Source organism: Coturnix japonica, chromosome 18 (assembly GCF_054131305.1).
Source record: "Coturnix japonica strain WE chromosome 18, WE-NBRP24, whole genome shotgun sequence".
NCBI classification, from domain to species: domain Eukaryota; kingdom Metazoa; phylum Chordata; class Aves; order Galliformes; family Phasianidae; genus Coturnix; species Coturnix japonica.
In genome coordinates, this window is record NC_140680.1 from 12,464,807 (window position 1) to 12,481,452 (window position 16,646).

A 16,646-nucleotide genomic window follows, 5' to 3' on the forward strand; every position below is an offset into this window, starting at 1 on the left:
AAGGCGTGCATCAGGCTCTCTTGGCCGTTGTCCTTTTTTGTTCCTCCTGAAGTTAATTTGGAATTGAACTGGTAGAAAAGTGCATCTGGAGCAGCAAACAAGTCTAGGTTTGCATTTTAGGGTCTGAATAAAAAGCAGAGCACAGTGTATTGTGGTTTCTGTGTGTTTGCACAGGAATTAAGTGGTAGCATTATGTGAATCAAGGGATATTACCAAACTGTGCCTAGTAGTAGGTTTAGACCAGAAAGCATTGTACCAATTGCCTTCTCCAGCTTTTTCAAGCTACAGGAGTTTATATCACATCTTTGTATATGATATATCAGAATAACTTACAAAGGAACAAAACTGGGATGAGTTCATTGGTGAGTCGTTCTGAGTAACATTTTGTTGTAGAAATATTTTGGGGAATTAATGAAATACAATAAATAGAGAATATTTACCTTTTAAACAACGTGCTCTTGAAGCAACCGGCAAAATGTGACTGTAATGGGAAAAAAAGTCGAATATTCATTATCATTTGCTTTAAAGTGTACTTTGAGGTCTGTCAAATAATTTTAACCTTGCATAAATATAGTTAGACTCTGAAAGCTTTATGTCCCAGGATGTCTATTTAATTGGGAGGGGCATTTAGAATTGCACCATTTTGTCTGGCTGGCTCTTGGTCCAAGACTTCTAAAGTGAACAAAGTATTTTGTTGAGTGAATGACGGGCTAATGAAAACTATTACAGAAAACTCCAGTAAAGGGTAAGTTGAAAAGTTTTGCAATAAGGATTAGTTTACTTTTATCACTTCTTTTTTCATCGCTCAAAGCAGTAGATGTAAACTGTAGAATATGCCTTCAGGAGCTATTCTGCATCATTTGTCAGCGTCCTGCCCTTACAGGTATATGTAGTCATGCTCTGTGCCAAACCTCTTAAGTAAAGCAGGTTTAAACATCATTGCCTTAAGCCACATGCGGATCTGATGTAATGATCAAGTGAGGTATCTTTTTGTTTTTTTCCCACAGAGCATTGAGGATGTAGTTTGTATGTTTATGTGGTATGTATGTGAGTATGTGTAGTTTGGGTTGCAACAAATGAACCATAGTAGATTTGTTAAGCATAGGAGAGTGTGACTCAGATGCTCAGTGGTAGTTTAGAACAAGAAGAGGCAAAGGTAGGTTTATTTCAATTACAGGGAAATAAATTATTGATGGAAAAGACTTACAGTCAGGCAACTGTTCAGCCACAGATTGCCATCTCAGTTCTTTTTCTCCCTGTTGAATGTATATGTGAGTATATCGATACGTATATTAATACTTATATGCATTTGTGGATAATTAGGCATGTAGGCAGTGGAGATACAAAGGCCATGAATGACTGTCATGAAAGAAACTTTGTACAAATATTTGATAAAGACCTTGGGATGTTCAGTACTTTATGGATCAAGTGACCTTGTTTGAGTTCCATTTGTAATCAAAGGGAAGATGGTAATTCATTGGTAGTTGATCCGTTTCAAATTTCCCTTTTCTACACTAGTATCCTGTTGTGTTTATTAACATATCTATTTGGGAGTATAAGGAGACATATTGTAACACGCTTGATAAAACACTGCTGCTTTAAAGTATTTTTTTTTTCAAACAAGAATTTATTATATAAATCAAGACTTTATTAAATGGCTGGGCATATATGTATAAATAGGAACTGGTCTTGAAGTATTGCACCCTTAAACTGAACAAAGTGATTAGGATAACTGATAGCTAAATAAGGTTTTTATGTGCCTGTGGGAGCCATATTAGGATTGATTTGACAAGTCAGTTCAGCTGTGGCAACAGTCATAATATCTAACACAACATTATGTTTTATTAGTAAAATCCTTAAGTGCAGCAAGCTGTTTGTGTCAAAACAACAGTATATTTTAGGGAAGAAAAAGACTTCCTAGATGCAAGCTGCATCATCAGGAATGATAATATATTAGGGAGTTATTGCATGGAAGGGAGGCCCTTTTACTGCCACTGAATAAATAGTTAACGGGGCTTCAGCCAAGCAGGGTAATTTGGAAGGCACCCTCACACTAACCCACTATTTTCAAATAATTTATAAAATAATGGAAAATTAAACAGACATCAGCATTTTTATCCCTTTCTTTTTGTAAGAAAACGAACAGATAGGCTAGAAATATTTACGCAGTGATTTATCTGTAGTGCACATCTGACATTAGCAGAGGGTGCACAGTTCAGAGTAATCACTCGAGTTGAGCCGTTGTCTTTTAAAAATGATGCTTAATATTATTTCAACATATACTTCCTCTAGTTTCCTTAATTTTGTTTCCATCTTTAATATCTTTTCGATTGTGACAGACAGGCATTTGAACTATTTGGGGTTCATCTTTTATATGCTGAAGTCATTAATTGAAGCGATGGGAATGCGGAGGTCACTGGATGTGGTTGTGCTTTCTGCAGGAGGCAGCATTTACCTCGTGTGAGAATTCTGTTTATTAAAATAATTCTGCTGCTGTCCCGTCTGGTTTGTTAGGAACCATCTCAGCAGAGAAATTTTAATGGAGTGCCAGTGATATATTCCTAAACTAGCAAGTTCTTAACGACCCTGGAAAGTGACTGCTTGATTACACTTTAACGGTATTTGCAAATAAAATCACAAGTAATTAAGGGGAAATCTCCAGGCTTTTGAGCAAGTTTGATGCATGATAACTGCCTGATTCAGCTTCATCTAGAGTAATGCTGTGTAGACAAGAGCTACTGAGATCAATAGCAACATAATGATAGTGGCAGAATTAAGTGAGTAACCTGAGAACTGTGTCTTCAAAATGCATGCAGCTGCCACAAGCCAGGGCCACACAGTGCACTCCGTGCTTCCGTCCTAAATGTTCATCAAAAGACGCCCTGCAGGAAAATGGAGTTAGATGCTCTTTATTGCTGATCGTGTCTCTTGCCACATTTATCAGGGAAATTGGATTAGCAGTTGGCAGCTGCAGGTAGACAAGGTTCTGCAGTGATTAAATATGCAGCTTGGCTGCATTTGTTGTGACAGACCTTTAGTAAATTCTACTGTAAGCACCATCTGTCTAATTTGTATAAAGAAAACTTGGTGCTTTAAGCTACTGATAAAGGACTAAATCTGTTGCTTTATCATAAACAAAACTTTTGCTCTAAATTCTCTTAAATGTAATTTATTAGGTTAAAGCTATTTTTCTATCATGATGAATAAATAATACATGCAAAAGTGCTTTCAGGTACTTCATTTCCCAAGTACTGAAAACAAAAACAGTTCAGTTCTTCAATAAAATGCTTAGTATTCCACTCCACAGGGAGATGACACTGTTAAAATATCACTACAAAAATGGTCCAGGACTGCCAAATTCATTTAATTTGTGGTTTTTACTAGGACTTTCTAACTGGCGAGGGTTTTTTGTTTAATGTTGCTGAACTGCGCCATTGAAAAGCAGTCACAGCAAGGGAGCTCTTTCTTTCTGAAATACATTTGTAATCGTTCAGTCTGCATACAAAACATATGTTTAGGTTTCTTTTCCATTGAGATCAAACATAATTGAAGATGGCTTAAGTAATTGCGTGTCGCTTTTTTTCCCCTCTACGAGCTCCTTCTTCACATTCTGGTCTTAATATGAAAGATGTCCAATATTAAAAGTGAGGTAATTTTCCCCTAAGAATTTTGGGCTTTCTCTTGCCAATCCGTTGAGGTAATGCACTGACCGGGCAGCCCGACCCTCAGGCCTACTTTGTTCAGAGTTGTGACATCATCAGGTTTGATAGAAATGGGTGAAAAAAAAAGCATCTGAGGAAAAAGCAGTTAAATAGCAACATGCTATCTTTAGCCGGTTTGTAGAAACTCCATGCTGTTAAATTATTTAAAATCCTTGATTTTCAGCTTGCACACATTAAAAGTTTTCACACTAAGTGCCAAATGTTGCAAACAGCACTTTAACAGAATGATTTTGCTTTGATCCCTGTAGCAGTTCCTGAATAATTTATCACAGGTTATTGCCTTAATTCTGGAGAGGGATAGAGCAATAAAGGCAGATGAAAACACTCCAGTTGAAACACCTTGGGGCCTGCTCATTCCTCTGACACGGCTCTTTTGTTGGAACTATTTAGAGGTTATTAAGACGTGTCTCCAGAATTAAGAGTATGCTGTAAGGATGAAGACAGCCATCTTAATTCTAAAGACAAAGCGCAATGACCCTTCACCTTTTTTTTTTCCTTTGTTGTTATTATATAGTAGAATTATGAGGGTAATATTATAGCTGCACCCAGTAGTGCCACTATGGTTAAGGGTCTGTCAGACTTTCCATTACAAACCCTGTTTTGGGGGTGGGTGCCGTGAGGAGTCTCATCCCTGCTCAATTGCTGAAGCCAGGCAGTGGGCACAGGCTGGCACATCAGGGTGGTTGCTCTGAAAGCATTTACTTGTTCATTTCTTCCCTTTTAAAGACCTGCTGAAAGGGCTCAGTCGGGACTTTGAACCAAAACGCTGCCATTTGTAAAGATGGGTCTGATTTAACGCTCGAGGAAGAGTATTTTAAAACTGAAATTTGATCAAAATTGTTTAGTTAGTAGGAAAATCAATGCGTAAGTCTGTGGACCACAGACGAGATCTGTTCACTGTGTGTCTTGTATTTATTGTCGTTTACTTCTCATCTTACTCGTTTTGCAGTTACTGGTGCTGCTATCCGCTGTCACTTTGCCCCAAAAGTGGCTGGTCGTAGCTGGGATGAAGCAGCATCTTCATGTCCTCTTCAGATCGCTCTGTTAAGTTTGTAAGGCACTTCCAATCCCCCGTGGTGACAGCCTAAAAGCAGACTTATCGGCGTTATTGTTTGCCTCTAATAAGTTTTGAGCGCATGGATGCTATTTGAAAGATCGTAGCAGACCAGAAAATGTGAAATCCTTAAATGTCTTGAGAATTGGATGACTTTGGTGAGGTCCTGGCCTGGTTTTTATAGTTGTTGGTTTGTTGTTTTTTTTGCTAATGCGACTCAAACATTCGTGGAATCCAGAGTGATTTTTGCTCCAACTGAAGTTTTGAGATGCTTGTTAGCAGTGACATAAATGGAGCAAGGTTTACCTTGGGATTCTGTAGCACTGTATACAGGCTGTTGGACACCCTCAGCTGTCAGAGGTCCTTTTTTATTAAGCTGGGTTCTGATTCAGAGCCTAAGTTCTCTGGGATCGTATGGTACAAGAGAATTAACTATTGTGCTGCTTTGTAGATTGAGGCAATTTATCAAGAATTATGTAATTAATGGTACGAACCTCTTAATAACGATATCCAAACTGAAAGGCAGAGCAAGCATGTTATGGGGATGTACACTGGGTTGATTGCAATCATCTAAACCATGTTGTAGAGACTGCAGTAAGATGGCAAGTTCAACGTCAAGCAAAGGCAAGTTCATGTCTTGCCAGTGACTGTAGCTCCCTCACATCAGCCTTTACTTTGTCCAGTTTTTTTTTACCTTGATTTATTTTACTTTATCTTACTGCATATGGGTGAGAGAATCAAAGTCATTCTGGAAGATTTCCACTTCCCCGTATATTGTTGTGCCTTTGTATCCCTTTGGAAAGAAGTGTAAAGCATTGCTGCCTTGTTCTTTTCATTCTTTATGTTTTGGCTGCCATGTCTGCCACAGAGCTATTTTCTGTGTGGGCAAAACAGTGCACAAAGTATGAAAATGCAGATAAATATAAGGATAAAGTTACGATTTTATGTCATAACTTCTCGGTATTGAACACTTCCTCTCTAGTGATTTCAGAGTCCCATTAAAGTTAATGAGAGTTGAGACCTCTGAGCATCTTGGAAAGTTCAGGCCATTACAGTGCATAACAGAAAGAAAGGAAGTGCAAATATTAAAATACCCCTAGCAACCTCACCACTGTTTCAGAGAGATCTCAATTTATCCTCAGCTAAATCTACGTGTATGTGTATGCCATCCAAGTCAATTGGACTAATGTGCCTGTGTAGGAAAAGTAGAAATCAGCCTTTGTGTAAGATTACATTTAACAATTTAACACGGCATCAGCCATAATTTGTTCTTTGTGTGATCAATTAGAAGTAATGCATGGATCTTACCTTTTACGTTTCTCAACTCTGTCATTATCACGGTATTATCATTGGGTGCAGTTTGGAAAACTCTCTTCTCTGAAAAAGAGAACTCCTGGCTGTTTTGTTGCCGTGCTTCTATGATTTTTTTAACCAGACTCTGCAGTACTGCAGGCTTCATAATAGGAAAAAAAACACTCCCTACGAACCCCACCTGCCATGCATGGATTAAATTTATTAGTACTAATTCATTGTCAGAACAGAATATTTGTTTAACTACATTCAAAAATGTGTTTATGTTGTGAAAGTACTTTTCATTCGCGAACACTTTTGATTATTTCTATTAATTATAGTGAAAAACCCTTTTAGTAGGGGCTAATTATCGACACGTAGCTTTGTCTGCCTTTGAGCTGGAAAGGTTCTGAAGCCACTATTCATTAAAGGGGAAAAAAATGCCTCAGAACCAATATTAATGTGGATGGAGACTCACTTGGTCCTCTGCAAACATCAGCACTTTTGGAAGGAGCCTATTTTGGAAAATGACCTCAAAAAACAAAAATGAAGTTAAAATAGGAGTACGGTGAGAATCTCAGTATAACCTTAGAAGTAGCTCGTTATGACTAGCAATTAGTCTTAGACCTCATTTTAAAGCATTACAGGCTTAAATTAATGTTTTATTCCTATTGCTACTTTAAATAAATTAATACAGGAAGTGCTTTTAAACTTAATGCACTGTATTCGAGCATTGTTTTAATTTGCATTATTCATTAGCATGGTATATGGAATAATCAGAAGCATTTTCTAAGCATTTTGCAAGTGTTTTCTCTATCAAAGTTGTGGAAATGTTGTTTGTTGAAAGAGTCTCAGTGTTTTTTATTAAAAAAAAAAGAAGTATTTGAGCAAGGCATTTAAACTAATGAATCAAAATCAGATATGTGGTCATTATTGGCTGATTATTACTCCATCTGCTCTGTGCTAACGTGAAAATCAATTACTGTGTCTCTTTCCCACTGACAGCGTATGTTGATCGGGCTGGCAAGAGATCTTCGAGGGATTGCCTTTGCACTAAACACAAAGACCAGCTACACCATGCTGTTTGACTGGATGTATCCTTATTACGCTGTGACAATACCAGCTCTGTGCACAGAGGGATACCAGGCCCCTTGCATTAGTTTAATAGTATGGCACAGTGGGGAAGAGGAAACAAAGCTAAATGAACTAATGTGTAATCAGCTAAAATTACAGCACAATGGCAACCATGCAGTTAACTGGGAAAGACCACAGAGAGGTCACTTTTTTTGTTATGTCACACTACTAATCTGGAAAACATATCCAAATGGTCCCTGCCCCCGCTTTAATCCATAATGTTTTTGTAAAGAGAAAGCTGTGTCTTTAAGCACAATGTACCTATGGTTGTTTTAACCAGAAGTGCTTTAAAAAAAAATCCTGTACGAGTGCAATCTGGGGGGATTTCTCTCTGGTATGAATCATGTCTTTAATTTAGTCAGTTACTGTCTATTTATGTCAGCTCTATTAATATCACAACACCTGCAGTCTTCCTGATCGGAAGAAAATGGACTTCTGAAACCAAAATCCGAATGTTTAGGCTGCAGCTTTCTTAGATATGTGATGATAATGGGGCTCTATTTGCTTTCGGTGTTGTATATATTTTTGTACCAACAAATATGATAATTCTCGTGGGTATTTTCTGAATACTTAGAGAAATGTTTTGTATTTTCATAAATACAGTAGCCGTAATTCTTTTTAGGCAGAGTCATATTAGTAAAAAAATACTGCAGTATGCAGTGAAGCCACTGCAGCCATTGGCTGTATAATTTAGATCTCAGAGCTGTGGAAGTTAATTTTATGTTTATAGTATGTTTATTCTGTGAACAGAAAAAAATAATGTTCAAGTGCAGCTGCATGTTTTATTAGACAGGAAGCTTCTAAAAATATTTCAGTTAAATAAAACAACATCTTTTGTTTGCTGTTTTTGAGAGGGGAAAAATATGCATGATCAGAAATGGTGACTGGGACGTTATCCTGAGAGGATGACAGGCTGTAGAACTGAGCCCGATACGATCTGATAGACATCCCTGCGTGGTGGGCAGGAGGATTGTGATGACCATTCAGATAAGCCCTATTTGAGACCTTAACAAGCTAAAAATGATTCTATCCATGTGCAGGCTCTGCTTGCATGACACAGCTTGCAGGGGAAAAAAAAAAACCAAAACATCCAAACCAGAAGGCAATATAATCTCTTTTTTTTTTTTTTCCCTTTAAAAAATCAATGGAAAGCATCACTTAATTTCATGTTTAGAGGACTGGAGAGGAAAAAGAAGCCAAACAAACCACTGAAGCCAGCCTGTGAATTAGCATCTCATTTTCTAGTGAGCGCCATTGGGGTACGTTTAACTTCATTAGTACTGTTTGTGCTTATGTTGCTCTAAAACTTAATAATACAGCCTGGAGGATGTGTAAAAGTAGATCAGTATTGTTTCAATTTCAAATCCATTTGACTTTGTTTTTCCTGGTACAGTACGGGTATCACACTGCTCCGTGCTAAACTGGAGAGCTCCAGCTATAGAGAAGGGGAGAGGAGTGACTTACCTCCTCTGCATTTGAAATAAATGGATTCATCCGTGGAGGAGGTTTTTTTTCTGAAGGATCAGGGATACATAACCCTTGGGACCCTTTCCTCTATGAATTCAAAATAGAAATATACATTAATTTCATTGTATAAATTAAGTTCATTTCAGATAAACAGAACCATACTTAAACTTTTGGTTTTCATGAATCTATACCAAGAGTATAAGTAGACTGAAATGAGTCTTTGTGGCATTTGAAGCTTAAGCTTTCCCAGGTACCTTTCCCTTGTATAGGTTCAGCATATCTTTCCTTACCACCTTTGGCCACAAAGGATAGATGTGTGCTTCAGAGCAGTGGCTTTCACCTCACTTGGCTGAGTCCAGTTTCATCCAAGTGTCGACCCAAAACATTACAGCAGCATAAGTTGCTGTTATCTCAGCTCCTATGTGCTGTACATAAAGACAGATAGGGAATGGCAAATAGAAGGGAGAGTCAGCATCTACTCGTATCATGTTATGTTTAAGGTGTATCTTTCAATTAGTATATTTCTTGTTTCAAATATAGCATCAGAAAATTTAAAATTGACTTAAATTCTAAGGGCAGGCTGTTTTTCCAAACAGATTTTAATCCTGTACTATTGGAAGCTTTAGTCTTTTAATAGTAAAAGCTGCAGGTACAGGATATTATCCGCAATACATTTTACTTACTTGCATTTGTTCAGTCAGTATACAATATGGATAGGCAAGAAATAAAAGTGTGAGCATTTAATACCATGAGATTATTCTGTACTGAAGAAGCACAGAAGCAGTTGTTTATAAGTCATCAACAGCAGAATTTTCCAAGGAAATATTTTGGGTCCAATCCCTCTGTTATCAAGTGAATTACTCTCGGTGTTACATGCTCAGGTGAAAGATTCCTCTCCTTTCTGATCCAAGTGTTCAGGATTTACCTTTTTGTCCAGTAGATGGCAAAAATGAGCAGAAATAATGCCTTTCAAGTCCTTTCAGTCTTGAGGGGAGTGGGTGACACCCCTGTATCCTCTATTTTACCATTATGATAGAGTTATTAGGATCGTGGTTTAGAGGTGAATCGTCAGGTATGCTCAGGCTGCGCTAGGTTGCCAAATAGGGCTGTTATGTAGCAGGCTTGCTTATACTAATTGAGTTTCTGTAGCAAATCAGGCTCCTTGGAAAAAGGCCAAAGGCTTTTCATAATTGTATTGACAAGAAAATGAATATGATAAATGGTGTTCATTCAGCTGAGACAAGATTTATAGTTTTCCTCTGGCAAGGGATGAAGGGAAAATACTTACAATAATAGTGAAATTTGTTTTAAAGTTGTATTAGGTGATCTCTCACAAAAACTGCATTACAATATACCAAAATATTTTAAGCAGTTTTAGGTGTTACGTGTAGCATCTTCCTAAAGAATCCTCCTAATGAAAGGTCACAGAACCACAGAATGGCTTAGTCTGGAAGAGACAGTAGAGATCATTGAGTTCCAATGCCTGCTGTGCGCAGGGTTGTCCCCCAGTAGATCAGGCTGCCCAAGAGATGAAGGAAAACATCATACAAACCACCAAAGAGAATAAAAAAAACTGGATATGAAAGTCATTTGTTCTCCCCCATACACCGATATGTCAGGCTGTCAACTACTCCAGTACCACGGCTTTTGAAAGTTCTTGCCTCTTATAATTGCAACATGTGGTTGCTGTAATTTGATGGTCAGTCTTGAACTTGAATGCTGTTCGGGCCTCAAGAAAAGGGAATTATTTGAAAATAATCAAAGTCTGGTTTTCTTAATGGTGGTGATGATTGTCTTCATGTTTTTCACTCTCTTTCTCATTTCAAGGCTGTCTGGACAACATTCTGAATGTTTGATGTGTTTCTTCCTACTAATGTGAGGCTGTAGTCTGAGGTCCTGCAGTCAGATAAATCCATGGTGATTTGTTCTGGGTGTATCTGATATCTGGTATCAGGGTGATACCCACTTTTCTGCACTTCCAGTCAGTATTTTTAGAGTTAGGTGGTCATTAGAGGCAATTTTCCGCTGTTCCTCTCAGTTGATTCTCAGCATTTAATTATTTCTGATGCCTGTAAAAGAAAAAAGGTTGCAAGAATGAGGTTACTAGGTTGAGCCAGAGCTGGATTGTGCTGGATAGCATGGCGTGTGTGTGCATGAAATTGTTGAGAATAAAGATGAAGACATCTAGAGAGAGAGAGGGAGAGAGACATAGCCATTAAGGTGATGGAAATGATCTGTCCTGGAAGAGTTACATCTCAGGGTCTTTTAGGGGTTGTGGTTGACCTTGGATGTCTGAGCATTTTCTTCTTTAGGTCTTTGTACCAAGTTGTTACATACATATCCAAATCTGATATTTTTTTAACAAAATAAAGGCATTTGCAGCCCAAAGTTGGCCTCTTCAAAAGTCATTTTTGTTTTTAAGAACTGAAATTTTAGGATTATGGTTTTAAGGGTTCAGAATTGGAAAGAACCGCCTAAACAACGGTAGAGATGAAGGTTTTCTAAACATATCTCCCCATAAAACAAGGCTATACATGATCCCAAATCTGTGTGTAATCGGTGCTATTGCCAATTGCATTGACTGAAACTTTAGCATCATTTCTTGCATTTTGCATTCTTTTCAGCTTGAACAATAAAGCTGGCAGGGTTACATTTGTGAATTAGCCAGATTCCTTGAAGTTTGTCGTTAAGATACTGAAAAATAATGTTGTCTTTAAAACTAATTTCTTCTACTTCATTGTTGTTGTTGTTTGATTCTTAATAGCAAATTGCTGAAGCCTTTCTGTTGACCCTCGCATTTACAAAATGTACCTCTGGTTTCCAGACTTTCCTTGACAATTAATGTGAGCTTAATGCTTGAGCTTGTGAATTGGGATAGTTAATCATACTGGATATGTTAGCAGCCTGTGATAAGTACTTCTCACTTGTGTTTTGAGTGTAGGATTCAGTTTCCAGCTTGCTCTGTTTTCTGTTTCCTACCCCACAGAATTCCAAAATGGAGATTTGGAGTCTTTTACCACCTCCCTTTTGTGTACATGGGGCTGCTGAGAAGACCGAGGAGGAAGTCTGGCTTTGAAGATGAGTTGCTCAGCTCAGTCTGTACCCTGTGTGATACTTGCTTTGTTTTGAGTATATTGATCATCCTGTGGTAGGGAGTGAGCTCGCTGTAAGTCGTTCACAGGAAGCAATGGAACTGGCTTTGGTGAAATTACAAAGCTGTGAGGTGATGTGGGGCATCTGTGCCCTTTGAGAATATTTTAGGCAAATGGGATTTAAATCCGTATCTATTACTGAGTAATCCTCCATGGTACTTTTAGCTCCAATTTCATTTAAGATGTAGAGAACTCTATGAAGGAGGGATGCAAGGTGTATTCTGTGTCACCCCTCTTCTGCTATATAGAGTTTGTGCCTACAGTGCCTCAAGCAGCTGGCAGCAAAAAGGCACAAGTCTTTAAGTGCCTCAGACAGAAGCAGCAGCCAGAATGCCTTCCATCTGTCTGCACAGCGCTGTCATTCATCAGCTGTGCCATGTGTGATGGCTTGGGTTGCTCCAGAAGAGCTGAGACACGACTGTGTCTACGTGTCCAGGAAGCATGTCAACCTTCATGCATTTCAGGCTTTTATTTCATGATCCAGCATTGAGTGCTTGGCCTGTATGTGACTCTGTAAGATTCACAGTTGTTGCCTTCATGGTCTGAATAGGCAGAAGCGTTTTCCTAAGGACCTAAGTCACTATTTCTAGTTCTGTTAAATAAAGCAGAATTATATGACGTGAAACAAAGTTAAAAGAAGAATAAATTTAACATTAAATAAAATCATTGACTATATTGACTAGATCGTATCTTAATAGCAAATTGCATAGTTAAATTCTCTTGGTTCAGTGACATAAAAAGTGTTTAATTCTTTGCCAGTTGAGCTGTGCTACCTCCCTTGTATTTACTGGCCTGCATTCTTATCCAGACAAACTCTTTTTTCCAGCAAGTCGGTGTGGTTTGGATAGGGGGAAGTTTTGGAGGGTATCATTTTGTCAGTACAATCTTTAACTAATTGCAATGAAGATTCCCTGAATACATTTCTGTTCTGCAAAGAGCTATTGGACTGTGGTACGAGGAGCCTGCGTGTACAACACCTATATTGGAGCTGGTGACAGAATTCCTGCTAAATGGGTAAGAATCACATGGAAATGAGCTAAGAGATGAATATTGCAGTGGTATGCATTCCATCTTTCTAGCTTTGTCTTTAACATTGCTACTTCTCCAGATTTGGGAACAACATTCACAAATGAAATTGAGCTCTCAGTGTTGCTGTTTTACCATCAGGAACATACAAGAGCTCGCTGCAATTTTATATTAAAAGGTAGTGCAATAGTATGCTTTAACTAGAGGTAAATATTGACTTCATAATTAAATATCTGAAAATAGTCTCTCATCAAGGTTTGCTGCAGGCTGAATTGTTGCCTTAAGCCACACAGTGTACATATGTGCCTCTAAAACTGCAACTCCCTGACAGTTGCTTTTTTTTCTTAGCTGAAAGTAGGAAAGAATATTATCCAATACAGCATTATTTACAGTCAGCTTGTAGGTAACTTGTCCCACATCTAAATACTTCTCCATGGGCTCCCTGAAAAGGCCTCAGAACAATTTGAGTAGGTGATGTCAACACTTTACACTGCAGGTGTTAGAATGAAGTTACTCTTTTACTACTAGTAACAGAACAATTTATTCTGGGGATGTTACAGTTGGAAATATTTAGTGTATTGCCCAAAGGAAAAAATGAATTGGAAGTGAAAAATGGATAGTTAATGTCTCTGTGCTGTTTGTCTTCATGACCAGAGTAATTGGGGTTCTCAACAGAACAGTCTGTGCTCACATCACTTTCCATCCAGCCTTGCAAGTAAAACTATCAAGGAGAAAAGTTGCAATATTTGAAGTTTGAAGAAATACTTGGTGGAATGGAGAGGTAGGAAGTTAGTGCCTGAAACTAGGGAAGCGCTCGTGTGCGTAGTGTGTGCTGAAGTCCTGCATGGCTGCACAGCCTAGAGGACAGCTCTTGGTTCCTATGTGTGTGGACTGGTTTGCTGGGGCTTCCTCTTTGGTTTTGTGTGGGTTGATTATGTCCCTATGAAATAAAGGCTGGAAAAGTTTGACCTATTTTAACTGAGGATGCAGTTCACAAGCAGCATATTCTAATAGTGCTGCAGCTCATTTCAAGGAGGAGATTGTTGAAACATAAACGCAGAATTCTAATAATAGCAAACTGAAGCAAAGAGGAACTGGAACAATAAATCTTAAGCAAAAAAAAAATGATTACTTTCCATATTCATATTGTTCTGCCTATTGGTATTCAGAAAATCCACCTTGTTCCCTTTAGAAAACATCATCTGGGATGGAGGGTTTCATGAGTTGTGTACCACATTAGTTTTTACAGGTTAGAATCCATTATACAATATACTTTGACACAGTTAAAATATGTCACAAAGTATCAGATTGTGCATTATGCCACTCAGATGTTGAGAAGATGTGCTCTTTTTGTTCTTGCCTCTGCGAGCCGTTATCATTTTGAGCATGTGGAATCCACAGATGTTTTATACATGGCATGTTTTGTTTGTTGGTAAATACTCAGCCTTATTCCGTGATTTGAAGCAAGGGAGGCTGCAGGTCGGGGCTCAGAAAACAGAAAGTTAGACTTGGAGCAGTAAAAAATACCCACTGCTGTCCCTGTGATAGGGGTCTTACAACCCACACACCTCCGAAAGAAGGTCAGCCAGGGGTGATCTGTTTTAAGTCTTGCAGTGATAGCTCAGGACAAACTAATACTAAGGGTAAGGATTTTGCTAAAGTTACTCAGAAACTTCAGATCTATGTTGAAAATTAATTTTTAAGTACTAAATGGTTCTCACTTAGGCATAAACTAGAAGTTAAAGTTCTGTATCACAGAAAGAATAGGCAAATACAGCAGGGACTTTGGCAATAACCCTGCTGTGCTTCCAGGTTGGGGACCAAACAATTTGTGTTGGCTTTGCTAAAGTGTTTGCATCAGGGGAGACAATGTGGTTCCATCTTCTTCAGGTCTGACTGTTCATAGAATGCATGTGTTGCAATTTGCACTCACAGAACTGGCTTTTGATTGCCATGAGTTTTATGTAGCAGAATAACCAGTGGGGGCTGGCTGATTTTAGGAACAAGCAAGGGTAAAAGTTATCCAAGCTAGTTGGACTACGGGAACTCTGCACCATTCTGTGTCATTCTTTGCCTGTCTCATGATATAAAAATCCTGTTCGTTCCTATTCCTGGCCACTGCTGAGTTCTAGAGAACAAAGCAGGACTGTAATGTACTACCACCCATCTCAGTCCTTTGTGAGCTGCAGAGCTTACCGGCACACCAGTGCAGCTCCTTTCTTTCACAGATTGGGTTGTATTCATGTAGCATTGTTGTGTGTATCACTTTAACTCCTCTTTTAGCAGCTGTAAATGGATTTCAACAAAGATAGGAATACTCGTGAGGTGTTTGATCTCGGCTACTGATTGATAGCTGTGGGTTGATTTTATATATTCAAATTATATTCCAGCAGCTCCAAAACATAATAGGACCATAACAGCTTTACCCTAGAGCACTGTTACAACTGTTCATAATAAGTTGTTTCATTTTACTGCTCCCACTCAGGTATTCAATTGCAACAGGTCTGTGACACCAACTGTTTGTAATAGACTCCAGCTAACTTTGTAGCTTTGAAAGGAACATTCCTATATTTTTGTAGATTTGTGGTTTGTGTACAAAGAAATAGCCATAAATGTCCTGCTATTTCTCAGGAAAGAAAACCGGTGCATCAAGTATGTTTTCGATGCATTCAGGCTGAATTTTAGGTCTGGAAGCTGTGTGTGTTACGTGGCTACTTGTATAAAACCCTTCAGGCATAATTTGCTTTTGAACTGCGGGGTGTGGAAAGAGTGTATGCATTTATGTTAGTTTGCATTTAATGGCTGGAAATTTTCTTCTGATGATATAAGAAATGCAAATGTACTCTTGATTATGCTTCAAGCTCACTTGTCCTGCAGTACCTGACCCCACTGTCATTACATTTTCTTTTGTTCTTTTAATTGCAGTCGGCCTTTACCATCATCTCTGCTCTTATGAAAAAGATACCTTAGGATTGGTCATCCAGTTATCTTAACAGTGGACCTCCAGTCTGTGATACTTGCTTAGTCAGCCACAAGACCTCAATCTTCTTCAGTCTTAACTCAGGTCTACAAAATACTCTATTAAGAAACCTTTTGCTTTCAAATGCAAAACATGTGTGTGCGCAAAACTCATCAAGTTCTCGTTCCTAAAGGATTGGTAATTCTTGTGCACGGGGAACAGACAGCATCTTCTGGCTCATGCTAGAATGTAGTCAAGCATTTTAAAAGGAAATTTCCGGACAGTGCAGACTTAAGATGTAAATGAAGCAGTGGAGCCACAGAACATGCTGAAGGCCGGGTCCAAACTCCTGTTGATCTCTTAGTTAAATGCTGGTTCTTGTGAAAGGTCGTGAGGGATGTGTGGCATCAGTTTGGAGATCTGTGTTATAGGCAGACTTGAAGTGATGATGTAAGGGCTTTATTTCACAGTTTCCTTCCCTGTCCTCCATAACTGTTTGGAAAGATGTTGTTTTACTCAATACGGATTGCAGTAGCAGGAGAAGGAGGGCTCTTCATTACCTTCAGAATAAATGTTTTAAATCACCTGTTAACTAAAATTGGAGGAAAGATATGGAGATGGGAGAAAAGCCTCTACACAACATTTGTGCGTATGTAATTATATACATATGATATTTTTTTCCGTTTTGCTTTTAAAACACATTCATATTCTCATCAGAGCCAGGGTCACAGCAGCATCTTTCCAATACTTACAGATATTTAGAGGAAAAGTTCGCGTTTTCTCTTTGAGCAATTGTCAACATTGATTCCAGGATTAGACTTGCTGCAAAATGAACATGAAAG

General features: G+C 38.4%; 1 long non-coding RNA gene across 16 annotated transcripts in view; it reads left to right on the forward strand.

Moving 5' to 3' along the window:
• The window catches only part of LOC107320482 (uncharacterized), a 102,691-nt gene that overhangs the window by 56,263 nt on the left and 29,782 nt on the right, over positions 1-16,646 (forward strand). For 8 of the 16 annotated variants that reach the window (XR_014935459.1, XR_014935461.1, XR_014935468.1 and 5 more), the window contains 2 exons: positions 7,072-7,160; positions 12,726-12,833. The exons of 3 other annotated variants lie outside the window; for them this stretch is intronic. This is a non-coding gene — a long non-coding RNA (uncharacterized LOC107320482). Of the gene's footprint in view, positions 1-7,071; positions 7,161-8,240; positions 8,460-11,653; positions 11,767-12,725; positions 12,834-16,646 lie in introns of all 16 variants that reach the window. 5 more of the 16 variants (XR_014935457.1, XR_014935460.1, XR_014935466.1 and 2 more) reach the window with 2 other exon arrangements.